This window comes from Hemiscyllium ocellatum, unplaced genomic scaffold (genome assembly GCF_020745735.1).
Source record: "Hemiscyllium ocellatum isolate sHemOce1 unplaced genomic scaffold, sHemOce1.pat.X.cur. scaffold_101_pat_ctg1, whole genome shotgun sequence".
In the NCBI taxonomy this organism is placed as follows: Eukaryota; Metazoa; Chordata; class Chondrichthyes; order Orectolobiformes; family Hemiscylliidae; genus Hemiscyllium; species Hemiscyllium ocellatum.
In genome coordinates this window covers 2704743-2718800 of record NW_026867640.1, presented here as the reverse complement: position 1 = coordinate 2718800, position 14058 = coordinate 2704743, and positions in this window count along the sequence as shown.

Below are 14058 nucleotides of genomic sequence, written 5' to 3'. Positions count from 1 at the left end.
TCTTTATAAATGATCTAGAGGAAGGACTTGAAAGCTGGGTAAGCAAGTTTGCGGATGACACGAAAGTCGGTGGAGTTGTGGATAGTGAGGAAGGAAGTGGTAGGTTACAGCGGGATATAGATAAGTTGCAGAGCTGGGCGGAAATGTGGCAAATGGAATTCAATGTAGCTAAGTGCGAAGTCGTTCACTTTGGTAGGAATAACAAGATGATGGATTACTGGGCTAATGGTAGGCTACTTGGTAGTGTGGATGAGCAGAGGGATCTTGGTGTCCATGTACACAGATCTCTGAAAGTTGCCACCCAGGTAAATAGTGCTGTGAGGAAGGCATATGGTGTACTGGGCTTTATTGGCAGAGGAATTGAGTTCCGGAGTCCTGAGGTCATGTTGCAGTTGTATAAGACTCTGGTGAGGCCTCATCTGGAGTATTGTGTGCAGTTTTGGTCGCCATACTATAGGAAGGATGTGGAAGCTTTAGAACGAGTGCAGAGGAGGTTTACCAGGATGTTGCCTGGAATGGTAGGAAAATCTTATGAGGAAAGGCTGAGGCACTTGGGGCTGTTCTCATTGGAGAAGAGAAGGTTTAGGGGAGATCTGATAGAAGTGTATAAGATGATTAGGGGTTTAGATAGGGTAGATACTAAGAACCTTTTACCGCTAATGGAGTCAGGTGTTACTAGGGGACATAGCTTTAAATTAAGGGGTGGTAGGTATAGGACAGATGTTAGGGGTAGATTCTTCACACAGCGGGTTGTGAGTTCATGGAATGCCCTGCCCGTATCAGTGGTGAACTCTCCTTCTTTATGGTCATTTAAGCGGGCATTGGATAGGCATTTGGAAGTTATTGGGCTAGTATAGGTTAGGTAGGATTCGGTCGGCGCAACATCGAGGGCCGAAGGGCCTGTACTGCGCTGTATCCTTCTATGTTCTATGTTCTATGTTCTGTAAGATCTGGATAGTTTAGTCAACCGTCTGTCTCAGGACGAAACAAACTAGTTGAAAGGTACGTTGCTGCAGTACTAAGACTTATGCAGTGATATGATGGGATGTACTAATTGCAATACGTGGAGGTAGGAATGCTGTTCTATTAAAATAACGCTTTCCGACAGACTTAATATTCTGAATGAAACACAGACGCAGAAGGATGTGGATGAGATACTCAACGATGTTTTCAGCGATCCGAGTCACAGTGAGTGGAGTTCGCCAATCATTCGTTCCCAAACATGATAGGAGTCAACGATTTTGTGCGGACTCTTGGAAGATCAAGCCCATACAATGTAGGACTCAAATCGAACGCCACAATTGGTGGACTATGTACAGTAAGTTGGCCAAGCCATTTACACCACAAAGTTGAGCTTACTACGTGTTTATTAGCAGATAGTGTTATCCGATAAGGTGACAGAAATTTGTGCATACGTTACCACAAATTGAATATTGCAATAAAAATAAATTATGCTTTTTGAAATGATACACGCGCCAGCCTCGTTAAAACATGGAAACATCTCATGGTCAGTTGGGCGACCTGCAGATATTCCAGTTTAGAGTCGAGAGTGTGCTGCTGGTAAAGGACAACAGGTCAGACAACTTCCGACAAGCAGGAGAGACGTTGTTTCAGGCAAAAGCCCTTCATCGGGAATTTGGAAGAGTTGGCAGCTCTTTGTAAGAGTAAGCGAAGCAAAACTACTGACAAACTTAAAGGGAACAGAATTCGCAGAGGCAATGGTGGAATTGTATTGCCATTACACCATTTTGAGAATCTTGAGAAGACGTAAAACCTAAACCTCAACCTGAGCTGCAAGTCTTCGAAAAAAAACAAATACTTGTGTGCATAATAGTTGAAACAAGCCCAATGATGGGAACCCAACACCTTCCGACTGAACTCCACCCGCTTACAACTGAATTCTCTCCACACAAATGCCTTTTAAAACAGGCATGATCACGATGTGTCTAGTACAAACCACATCCCAATAGACCATAGAACATGGAACATAGAAAAAAATACAGCGCAGTACAGGCCCTTCGGCCCTCGATATTGCGCCGATCCAAGCCCACCTAACCTACACTGGACCACTATCCTCCATATGCCTATCCAATGCCCGTTTAAATGCCCATAAAGAGGGAGAGTCCACCACTGTTACTGGTAGGGCATTCCATGAACTCACGACTCGCTGAGTAAAGAATCTACCCCTAACATCTGTCCTATACCTACCACCCCTTAATATAAAGCTGTGCCCCTCGTAATATCTGACCCAATACGTGGAAAAAGGCTCTCATGGTCAACCCTATCTAAACCCCTAATCATCTTGTACACCTCTATCAAGTCACCCCTAAACCTTCTTTTCTCCAATGAAAACAGCACCAAGTGCCTCAGCCTTTCCTCATATGATATTTCTACCATACCAGGCAACATCCTGGTAAACCTCCTTTGCACCTTTTCCAGTACCTCCACATTCTTCCTATGGTATGGCAACCAAAACTGCACACAGTACTCCAGACGCGGCCGCACCAGAGTCTTATACAACTTCTACATGAACTGCAACTGCAACAATAGTCCAAAAGCGGAAAGAATAGCAGAATAGATGAATGGTGCCTAACTCTGACACAACAACTTTCAACTGGAAATGACATACCAAAACAATTCGCGCAAATAAATGTCTGACCAGCACTGGGCAAGCACGTTAAAACGAAGCATCAGCATCAAGTAACAACAGACCAAGACAGAGAAAGAAAAATAGCCTGACAAGAAAATAAACTGGACAGGTTTGCACAAAAGAAGAACACTAAAAATTCAGAAGCTTTGATAAAGAACCTGTCTGGCCGAGCACTAACACAAACAAAAGAAAACTCGTCCTCGTACAAGGGATGAGCGACAACTACAGGGACGTGGACTAAAATGAATTCCTCACAGCACTGGAATAAAAACGGTTAAAGTAACGGACACACAGAATAAACCCAGCAGACGATCAAACACACAGTAGCAACAACACTGAGCAGACGGAAAGAAGGGAACTCCGTCAACACAAGAAATGTCTACTCTGGAAGAACTCAGAAAAGTAAGAAATATTGAAAGCCCACAGGCAGGCAAAGGATACATGACCATCATTCCAAACAGAACACGACTCTTTTCAAAAACGAACTCACCTCGCACAGATACCGACACAGACTAAAACGTGACTCAGTACCCGGCTTCACAGCTGGAAATCTGTATCAAATCATTAGTGAAGACACTGCACAAATCTGGCGATGTTAACAAGACAGATCCCCAAGGAATGAAACTGAACAGACACACCGTTTCTCGCGATAACCTAAGGCACAGAAACCAGCCACATGATACCCCACAAAACGACAGCAACACAACTCCCCCAACACCTCCCTGGCTGAGACTGATCCAAACTCTCAATTCGCGGGATTGCAACATACACACTACCATACAACTTCACTGTGAACGAAAATACCTCGGAGAAGACTCATGAACCTGCACCCACTCCAGACAAGTATACCAGAATGTCATCAAGGACACCAAGGTAATAGAGGAAAATGTCATGGTCTCCCTCCACCTTACGGCACTTTTGAAAACAAGTGACATTATCCTTGCCAAAGAACATTTGACCTCACTACGAGACGAGCCAAGGACACAAACAACAGTCATCAACAACTCCAGCAGCAAGGCCAGCATTCTCAGGATCGTGGACCTTTGCCTCACTACGCACTTCATCTTCTATGGTAAGACCTACATAAAAATCATCAGGACACCCACGAGATTTACAATATTAGGACTCTTTGCAGAATGAGTTATGGGGAGACAAGAACGAAGCGATCTCCTCTTGATTCAAACCAAGCTTTGGATCCACTATGTGGATTACACGTTTATTTTCATAACGCGGTACATATTAGAATTAAATTATAATATCATTAACAACATCCTCACTGCCATACATTTCATCAAAGAGAAGGAGAGCAAAAACATACTGCCCTTCCGAGATGTCACAGTGGAACGCAACAGTCAACAGGAAAGCAACACATACATGCCGGTACACAACTGCAGAAGGAATCATCTCAACAACAGATGAATGAAGCTGCATCAGGACCTTACATAAACAGACCACTACACACTGCAACAAAACATCAACTATGAGCCATAGAATAAAAATACCTGTGAGCATAATTCAAGACTAACTTGTATGCGATGAGCACAGCCCGCAGATTCTTGAACAACAAACCCAAACAAGAAGGCACAACGCACCCAGAGATTCAAGCCACACAATCATACATCAAAAGACATTTGGAGAAACGACCAAATCACTCTGACTACTTGTCATCATCGTGCTCACAAACATACCAACACACTGAAACATTTTCTGATGAAACTAAAAGATGCTGTGCAAACAACATTTGTAAAGCAAATGTCGTCTGCAAATAGCCCTGTAAGGTCAGCAAAGACACTACATCGGACAGACAGGCTGGTCGACCACCAGGATACACGGGCACGAACTTGCCACCTTGAAAGCATAACTTCCAACAAGCCATTCCGAGCACTTCCACTAACGTTTCCATAACAGGAATCAGTCAGAAGCCTCTCAGATACAATTTCGATACCGTATCCTTCACAGTATTGTTTGAGGGGCTTCCTCATATGACAGACGGCACGTTCAGCGGAGAGGGACAAACACAGGCATTCCCTGGTCAGATTGGCCCAACTTGCATAGGCATGAGACAAAGTTGATGCCTCCACCCGCCTCCGTTTAAAATGGAGAACCAGGTGCGCAAATCGGGAACTGAACAAAACATCATTTCCTCGTTTCTGAGCTTCACAATGCCAGCAATCGATATCCTATAGAACCAAAGATCTAAGTCCCGGAAAGATATAGAGGACAGCAGGTTTCGCATTTAAGATTAAAAATAAATGCAATTAGTTAACTTAGAACATACTGTGAATATTTAGTGAAAAAGACAACTAAGAGTGACTAACTGGAGGAATTAAACCAAGGAAGGTCCAAATTACAATCATTAAAACATTTAATAAAGACAATGCAGGATCAACTGTCATGTTTTATTTCATGAAATTCTGTATCTGCATCTCACAACCAGCTCAGAAATCATAAACTGGGACGAGGTGACTTGCCCAGCATTGAAAGCTTTGCAGACGATGGAAGATAATACTCTGGAAATTTGCCACTCTGGCATGGGAAGCATTGCAAACCGCGCCAATACATTGGATAAATTTGTAGCCAATACATTGAATAACTGTTAATGGAATCCCCACACACGTATGTCTCCATATCATCATTGCACCAGAGAAAAGACAATTTCTTCATGTGTGTGTTTTTGTGTGTGTGTGTGTGTGTGTGTTTCAATGTGGGCGCGTGCATATATCTTGGAGTCATTGAATGCTAAAATCACTTTTTGACACAGAAACCACAGTGCCGAAATCAGTTGCAATACAACAGCTGTCAGGGAGGGACATTATAAACATGGGCATGCTGATTTGCTTGAGAATATTCCAATAAATATTTTCCTGACCAACAACAATAGGTTCACAGGTCACAGGAATGATGGATTGATGTGATTTTAGTGAGAGCTCGGATACAAGACAAGGAGAACTGAAGCATATTTGCTTCTGCAGGTTTGGAGCTGGGAATGTCAGCAGCAGATATTTCACATCGTTAAGGCGTTACTTCATAGCTCGATACCCAATTGGTGAGAGAATTACCCAGTTAAATATATATTGGGAGCGTTAGCATGTATAATTAAAATTGGACCGGACATGATGTCAGGAATCAGCTCATGGCCACAGCTGAGTTTCGTCTCCTCCATTCTTAGATATTAGCCAGGGTCAGCATGGACTCAGGCGAAGAAAATAGAGTTTGTCACCAGAAGTAAAGCTAGTGACGTCCACGTTATGAATACTTAATTATCAATGGCGGTCATGCAATGCATCGGATTAACAGAGAGACCCAAGACGGGTACTTTCAGAAAAGAAAGAGGAATGAAAGAACGAACAATTTGATGCAGTTAGAAGAGCTTTCCAGCGTAAATACGTGGATTCAGAGTGACGTGGCACAATTTTAGCAGCAATGAGTGCAGCGAATAGATCAGTAATGCTGGCATACCAGCTTTACAGAAAAAACTGTACTTTAACACTTATCCGGGACACCAATGATAGCCAAGATAGGAAAATAAATGTAATGAATAATACGGAGTGCAGAGTAGATCCTCGTTCATAATGACATTCGATCATAATTTTTCGAAAGATTCCAAACTTCACCAGATAAACTCTTGGGCATTGCTATAACATTCCTGTCTATTGCTGTCAGATTCAGATCTAATGTTGAAACATTCCAGTCTATCGTTCTCAGATTCTGATCCATTGTGGGATATTCCAGTCGATTGTTTTCAGATTCTGAACTCTCCCCCCATTCTCTCTGGAGCAGCTGATCCATGTTAGTGTGACAACACATTAAACGGCTCCCATTTGTCATTGAAGAATAAAGACCCCACACTGGAATAATTCGAATCCATGGAGACTGACATTAATCGCAATCACTGAACAAGCAGTTTCATTTAACCCCTTCCTACATCACTTTTCACAACAAAAAATACAACACGCAGGAACATTTATATGGTCTGGTTGAAATCGGTGCAGGTTGCTGAGAGAAGGATCACAAATCCGCCAACATGTTTAATCTTTCTTCCTTGCAACTGTTAATAGTGGCAGAACACTGCTGAGTTGGATATGACCCACATTGTTTCTTAAACGGGACAGCTATGAAATATCAGACCAACTGCATAAAAGGATTTATGGGGAAATTTACAAAGAACACAAGAAGGAAAGCAATGCTTATGATCTGTTGATGTTGTGTAATGCTGCTCCTAGTTTTAAGTGCATTGTAATCAAATCCTTCGATCGAATTCCGACATCATTCAGAGTACTGAGACTGCTGCCATACAACGGGTGATTTTTAATCCCAATGTTGCTGTTATAGGCGGATAGGAGAAAGCCATTCAGCCCACACTAGCCTAATTCTCACTTGAAGATGTGAAAATCTGGAACGCTCACGCAGTCTGCAAAGGGAGTCATTCAAAACATAGATAAAATTTACTAGAGATGCACGAGGTTTTCCGAGAGTACACCTGGAGTGCAATGTGCTTGTGTTTTTGCATCTGGGAAGGGAAGATTCTCCATCAGATGCATTTTACCGGCTGCTCATTACACACAGATTGCTATAGCATTTAATGACTCCAGCCTGTTACAGAGGGACTGGAGGCAGTCAATGAGGAGGGGGTCGGTCACTCTTGGGTATTTTATATTGGGACAGAAGGAGATCATTAAGCATCTCGGGTCTGTTAAAGAGGAACAGTAGAAGGCCATTCAACCTCTCAAGCCGTTTACAGATGGTCAAGAGGAGGCGATTCAATCTCTGGAGCCTGTGACAGAGGCACAGTCGGAAAGACATTCCACACCTTGTTCATATTACAGAGGGACGGAAGGATGTCAGTCAGCATCTCGGAGTGTGGTATAGTGACAGGCGGAGCAAATTGAACTTTTCAAGTCTGTCATCCAAAAGCACTGCCAGTCACTTTATTAGATTAGATTACGTACAGTGTGGAAACAGGCCCTTTGGCCCAACAAGCCCACACCGACCCACCACCACCCAGACCCACTCCCCTGCATTTACCCATTCACCTAACACTACGGGCAATTTAGTCAGGCCAGTTTACCTAACCTGCACATTTTTGTGTTTGTGGGAGGAAACCGGTGCACCCGGAGGAAACCCACGCAGACACGGGGAAAATGTGCAAACTCCACACAGAGAGTCTCCTGAGGCGGGAATTGAACCCCGGTTCTCTGGCGCTGTGAGGCAGTAGTGCTAATCACTGTGCCTCCGTGCTAGCCACTTGCTTGTTCATTTACTGAAAGTAAGGAAGACACTGATCAATCATTCAGATTTTGATGATATGTAATAGAAGCAGGAGAAAGATTTCAGTTAGGAAAAGCTGTAAGAAGTGTGAAGAGGCCATTCCGTCCACCACAGGAGCATTCCATAGAAGCAATAGCAGAGTGCACATTTATTGTAACCTGTTACTCAGGAGCAGGAGGAGTTCATCTATTTTCAAAATCCTTGTCCACAAGAACAGGAGGCAGTCATTCAACTGCTACAGACTGGCACACATGAAAATCTGTAGACTAGTGAGGCCCCAGGATCATGTCACTCAGCAACAGGAAGTGGCCATTCACTCCTCTCCCGTTTGATCATTTAGGAAAGAAGGGAAATTGGCGTATTACAAGCAGAAGTCTATGAATTCGTTGCAATTTCTAACATTTTCGCCACCCACAAGTGTAGCCCAACACAAGAAATATATTTTCTTGTTTACCGTTAACTGTGTTCTGCAGAGACCATTCCCTCTGCGATCTTCTTTTTAATTCGATGCACCCCCACCAACATCCACTCTACTCCCCGCACCTTCAATTGACACAGAAAGAGTTCCAGAGTCTGCGCCCACACCTTCCTGTCACGACCACGAAAGTGTACAAATGATCCTTCCACATCTGATAGATTTTCCTGCAACGACAGCACAACATCTAGGGTGTCTGTCGCCCTTGGTTTACATTTGGAGACAGGACTTCAACTGGCAGACGTTTCAAATAACATCTATAGAACACAGGCACTAAACAACTCGAATGCCCAGTGGCTGAACACTTCAACATGTCTCCCCACTCCTGTATGTCCTGGTCCTCCTCCAACGTCAAACCCTAACAACCTGCCTATTCGAAGAGCACCTCACCTTTCGCTTTGGGACCCTCCAACCACACGCTCTCAACATGAATTTCACTGGTTGCCTCTTCTCCCCTCCTCCCACATAATCCTAGATCCAAAAACCCAACTCAGCAATGCCCTCTTATCCTGTCCTACCTGTCCATGTTCTTCCAGCCGAGCGGATCCAGCCTACACTCTGTCCTGTCACCATCATTTTACATCGTCACCCGCCCTTTACATTCCCAGCGACCTTTACCAACCATCCCCACCCTCTTCCATTTATCTGTGCTTTTTCAGCTCCTCACCATTTAACACACGTAGTGAATGTGATAATGATATGCTTTCAAGGGAACAGTTGTAAAAATAATCCTGACAGGCTCACGTCTTTGGTATCATTGTATTAGTGTGTGTATCTGAGCATTCCTGTGTGTGTAATTTCTGAGTTTCAGTGGTATTCAAAGTAAAACAATGCCTACCTCTTCCATGTTGTTTCACAGGGGGAAATGGAAGGTGAAAATCATAAGAGTTTCATTCGGACAGAGGAGTGGGGAAGGTGAAACATTTTATGCAACACACTGAGACAAACACACTGAAACACACACATACACACACTCTCACACATTGATTTAGAGGATTGCTCAGCGCCCACAGAGTGACCTGGGCTCAAGTGGAGGAATGCTGACACATCAAGTGCAATGGGAAAGTGATTTGTCTTTGAGCAGTGTACATCTCACACAGCGTACGCATTAAAATGGTGTTTCTAATGCAATGATAAGAAGGCAACTGCGCGTGAGCATGTCTTTGCTAAATCGATGAGATTAATATTGTCGCACTTTCTGTAACTTGCAATGTTGTGGGATGTCCTCCTACGCATTGTCTGAAATATTGAAAGGACTGAAAAGCCTTTGCTGCAGACCGGTAGAGTGGCAATTACGAGATAGTTATGGACTAACAAATTTAGGCATAAAGTATACTGTAAATGGCAGAACCCTTTGGAAAACTAATATACAGATATATTTATGTCAACAGTACCCTAAAAATGGAAAGCGACGTGGCAAGGTGTTTAATAAGCCACATGACATACTTGCCTTCATCACGCGGAGCATGGAGTACAAGAGTTAGCCAACCATATTTCAGTTCCAGAAAATCCTCGTTAGGCTGCATTTGGAGTATTGTGCGCACTCTCGGAAGGCCGTGGAATGTTTCGAGAGAGTGCGGGGCAAGTTCTCCAGGATGTTTCCTAGTCTGGCTATGAGGCTATTGGCTGTGAGGAAACTTAAAATGACTCAATTTATTTTCATTGTGAAGAGGGCAGCTGAGCGGAAACCATATAGAAGCTTCCAAAAATATGAGAGATACGAATAGGGCGGATAGTCAAAGGTTTTTCTTTCAGGTCTGTAGTTTCATGTACACGGGGACATAGGGTCAAGGTGGGAGGGGAAATTTTTCAGCAAAATGTTCGATGAATGTTTTTCAGGCATCGAAAAGAGGGGCTTGAACCAGGCACTTTGACGACATCTAAGAGACATCTGGATGGTTAGATGAACATGCAGATAATAGAGGAATACTGACCAACTAAGAGCAGAAGGATTTTAAAATATATATTTAGGTACGATGATCGGAACAGGCTAAGAGGGGCGAATGGTCTGTTCCTATGCTTTAATTCTCTTTGTTCGTTGTTCTTTGTGACATTGTATCACCTTCAAAGAAGTTCAGCTAGAGAGAAAACATGAGGGAGAGAGGTTTCATTGATTCACACCCAGCCGAAACAATCTATTTTTGTGTCTCAACCCCACCATTCCTGACGATATTCTCGTAAATGTCATTGAAGCCTCGCCAGCTCAATAAAACCCATCAGATGATAGTGCGACCAGAAGTGGGCACGGTTCTCCAGAAGAGGCGCCACCAATATATCTGCACAATCTCTGCATGACATCTGCACTCCTATTCTTAAAGGTCTGAGCAGTGAAGGCAGCATGACAAACGTCTTTCCAACCACCTAAATGTGCAATTTTCAAAGATTTATGTTTGGAACACAAACACTCTCTGTTCTTCACCAATAACAAAGACTCGACGCTGAATTGGATAAGGTCTGCCCCTGTTTGCTTTTATAAAGCGCAGTACCATGCAGTTATCCAAGATAAACTCCATAAGACAGATGTCAGCCCAAAGTGTGTTACTACTGCGAAGGAGAGGCTGGAAAGTAATCAGCTGACTTGCATCTTTAATGGGTTTAGGAAGAGTATAATCAGACGTTAGGGGAGGAAATAGTGATTATTGTCTTTCATTCTCTCTGCTGTTCAGTTATAACATCTATTCGAGATCCTTCCTTGAGCAGAGTATGTCTGCGGGTCTGTTTCCGTAATATAATAGATAACAACCACTTAACCTGGAAATCATAGCCATGAAATTTAGTATGTTAATGAATTATTTTATGGACTCAACATGCTTTAGTTGAGGCAAAGAGTATGCGTTAGCTTTGTAATTAAAAGCAATAACTGTCAGGATCTTAACCAGAATTTAATGCATGTATATTGAGGTGAAATATGGCTTATTTAATGTGATGCAGAAACTGAATTGTTTAGGCCATTACTACTGAGCAGCGACTAAGTCTCTGAGACAGACATTGAATTCGCTTTCAGTTATTGAACTTATGCTGGTGTCTATCTCTGGAGCACAGGTCTGGATTAAAGTCCTGCCTTTTGTGGAGGTGTGTTACAGCATGTCAGAACAGGCTGATGCACAAACACGCAGGAGAATAATTCTGCAGTTTTCGGGGCTATTGCCATGCGGTCGAAGTGTCCTAACCTCTGAACCCAAAGATTCCCACACGAGATGATTCATAATACATCTGAACACGTTGATTACAATGACTTAAAAACTGATTTGATCGAGAAGGAACAGTGATCATTATATAACTACAGAACGACTGTAAGTATTCATTTGTTTTGACTGGACTCGAATGTGCATTTTATACTGGTTTATAAAATAGTGAGGTGGGGTGGGGGGGGTGGGTTGATGAGGTAAGTAGCCAATATCATTTTTTCCAGACGAGAGGAGTCCAAAACTCGAGGGGAAAGGTTTAAGGTGAGAGGGTAAAATCTACATTGGAGATAAGGTTTAATTACACCACGCGAAAATTTGCTGCATGTATGAAATGAGGAAGTGGTGGAGACTGGTACAGTTGTAATATTTAAAAGGTTCTGGACGCTGCCAGATCTGCTAAGATTTTCCAGCAAGTTCTGCATTTTGTCAATAATGTGACGCATTCAAATAAACACAGTTATTAGATCATTGGGCATAATATATTTCAACACAGAGCAGGATCTTAGGGCCTCGAAGTTGCGCTGACCTGTCGAACCAATGTGAAATCCATCTTACACACACTATTCCATTTTCAACTTTGTGTTTTGTCAAATGACCATTTAAATCTACTTAAAGTTGGCAAGTCCACTATAGTTGAAGTCAGGGCGTTCTCTTCCCCATTACACTCTGGGTGAAGAAAATAACAAATGTCCTGTATCTATCACACTTCAATATAAATCGGTGCCACATCGTGCTCGCCTTCACTATTCAAATAAAAAGGTTCTCATTCACAACCCTTTCTAAAAATTGATTATCTTATACGCCTCAAATGAGACAACTCTCAGCATTCTTCTCTCTAACGAAAATAGTCTTATGTCACACAGCTTTTCCTAATAATACTTTCCCTCCATACCAGACAACATACTCGTAAGTCTTCTTTGATACCTTTCCAAAGCTTCCAAATCCGTCCCACAATGTTTTGACCAACCCATGGAATACTCCACATGCGGCTGCACCATAGTTTTCTCCAGGCACAACATATTCTCCTGGCTCTGAAACTGAACCCCGCCACCACTAAAACCTGTAACACACTGTTAGCCTTCTAAACAATCCTATCCATCTGTGTGGCAATTTTCAGGGTTCGATATACACGGACACCGAGAATACTCTACACGGTCTTTATTCTTCTTGCTCCCTCCATTTGTCACCTCCCAGCCCAACTCTGCGTCTTATCTATTTCGCTGTGTAAGCTGTAACATCCTTCAGCACTAGCCACACTTCCACCAATATTACTGTCACCTGTAATTTTACAAAACCATCCTTCTCCGCCTTGAACCGGCATTTTATATAAAAGAAAATGACAAGTAACATGGGCCGCAAAACAGAACCTTGCGAAACACCACGCCACGATTACCATTTACCATCAGCCATCACTTTCTGTCCTCTTTCATCCAGCCAATTTCTGAACCTAAACTCTGGATCACCCTCAGTCCCATGCCTACGTATTCTGTGCATGACACTACATTTGGGAATCTTATGAAACGCCTTCCTGTAAATCATAGACACCACCTCAACTGCGTTCCCTCATCCACGTGTTTGATCACTTTCTCAAAGAACTCAGTAAGATTTGTGAGGCATGGCCTATCATTCACAAAACCGGTTTGACTATCCAGAATTAATTTATTCCAGGAAACAGCCTATTGCTCCTTTTATCTCCATTTTCCTCATTACAGTCATGTGCGTGAGATAAAAAAAAACGCATTTATATTTACCACGCATGGAGGATTCTTGACGAGGATTCATTGGAATCTCCTCAGTGCCAAAGCCAGAGCGAATTCAGCCAAATCCAACTATTCCATGAATAAATCCCGCTTCAAGCAGCTTAGACGAGCAGAGTAACTTCAGAAGCACATATCATTTGGGGCGATCTCTCATTTTTCCTTTTGTGTTCAGTGCAAATAATATTTGTACAGCGTGCTTTCAAGTTAACGCTGCACAGATTTTTTTGTTAGTCATACAACGTGTGTGTGTCTGAGTGTGTGTTTGAGAATGAGCGTTATGCAGCATTTTTAGAAAGGAAAATATTGTTGTATGTATTTACACAGGGTTTGTCATTGGTCTTCCCATTATTATTCAGTGATCTAATTTTGTCAAAAAATTGTTATTTTAACAGATGAAAGCAACCTGCCTGACGCTGTGTAAGATTTGTATCTTCAAATATGTCAGTAACCTGCTTTAAGCTAAAATCTTCTATGACCAGAGAAGGAGTGTGACCGGAAACTGAAGCAGTAACTTAAAAAGCCACAGACTCTGGAGCAATAAGCCAGACATTGGTGTCCGGTTACTTGGTGGACTAGATTCTGAGGTGTAGGACGAACAAGTCAGCAATGTTTGATTATTTTAACTCAACATAGATTTGTGCATTGTAAATCATGACTCATGAACCTGACTGAGTGTTTTGAAGAATGATGAAGAAGATTGATGAAGGCAGTGTTGCA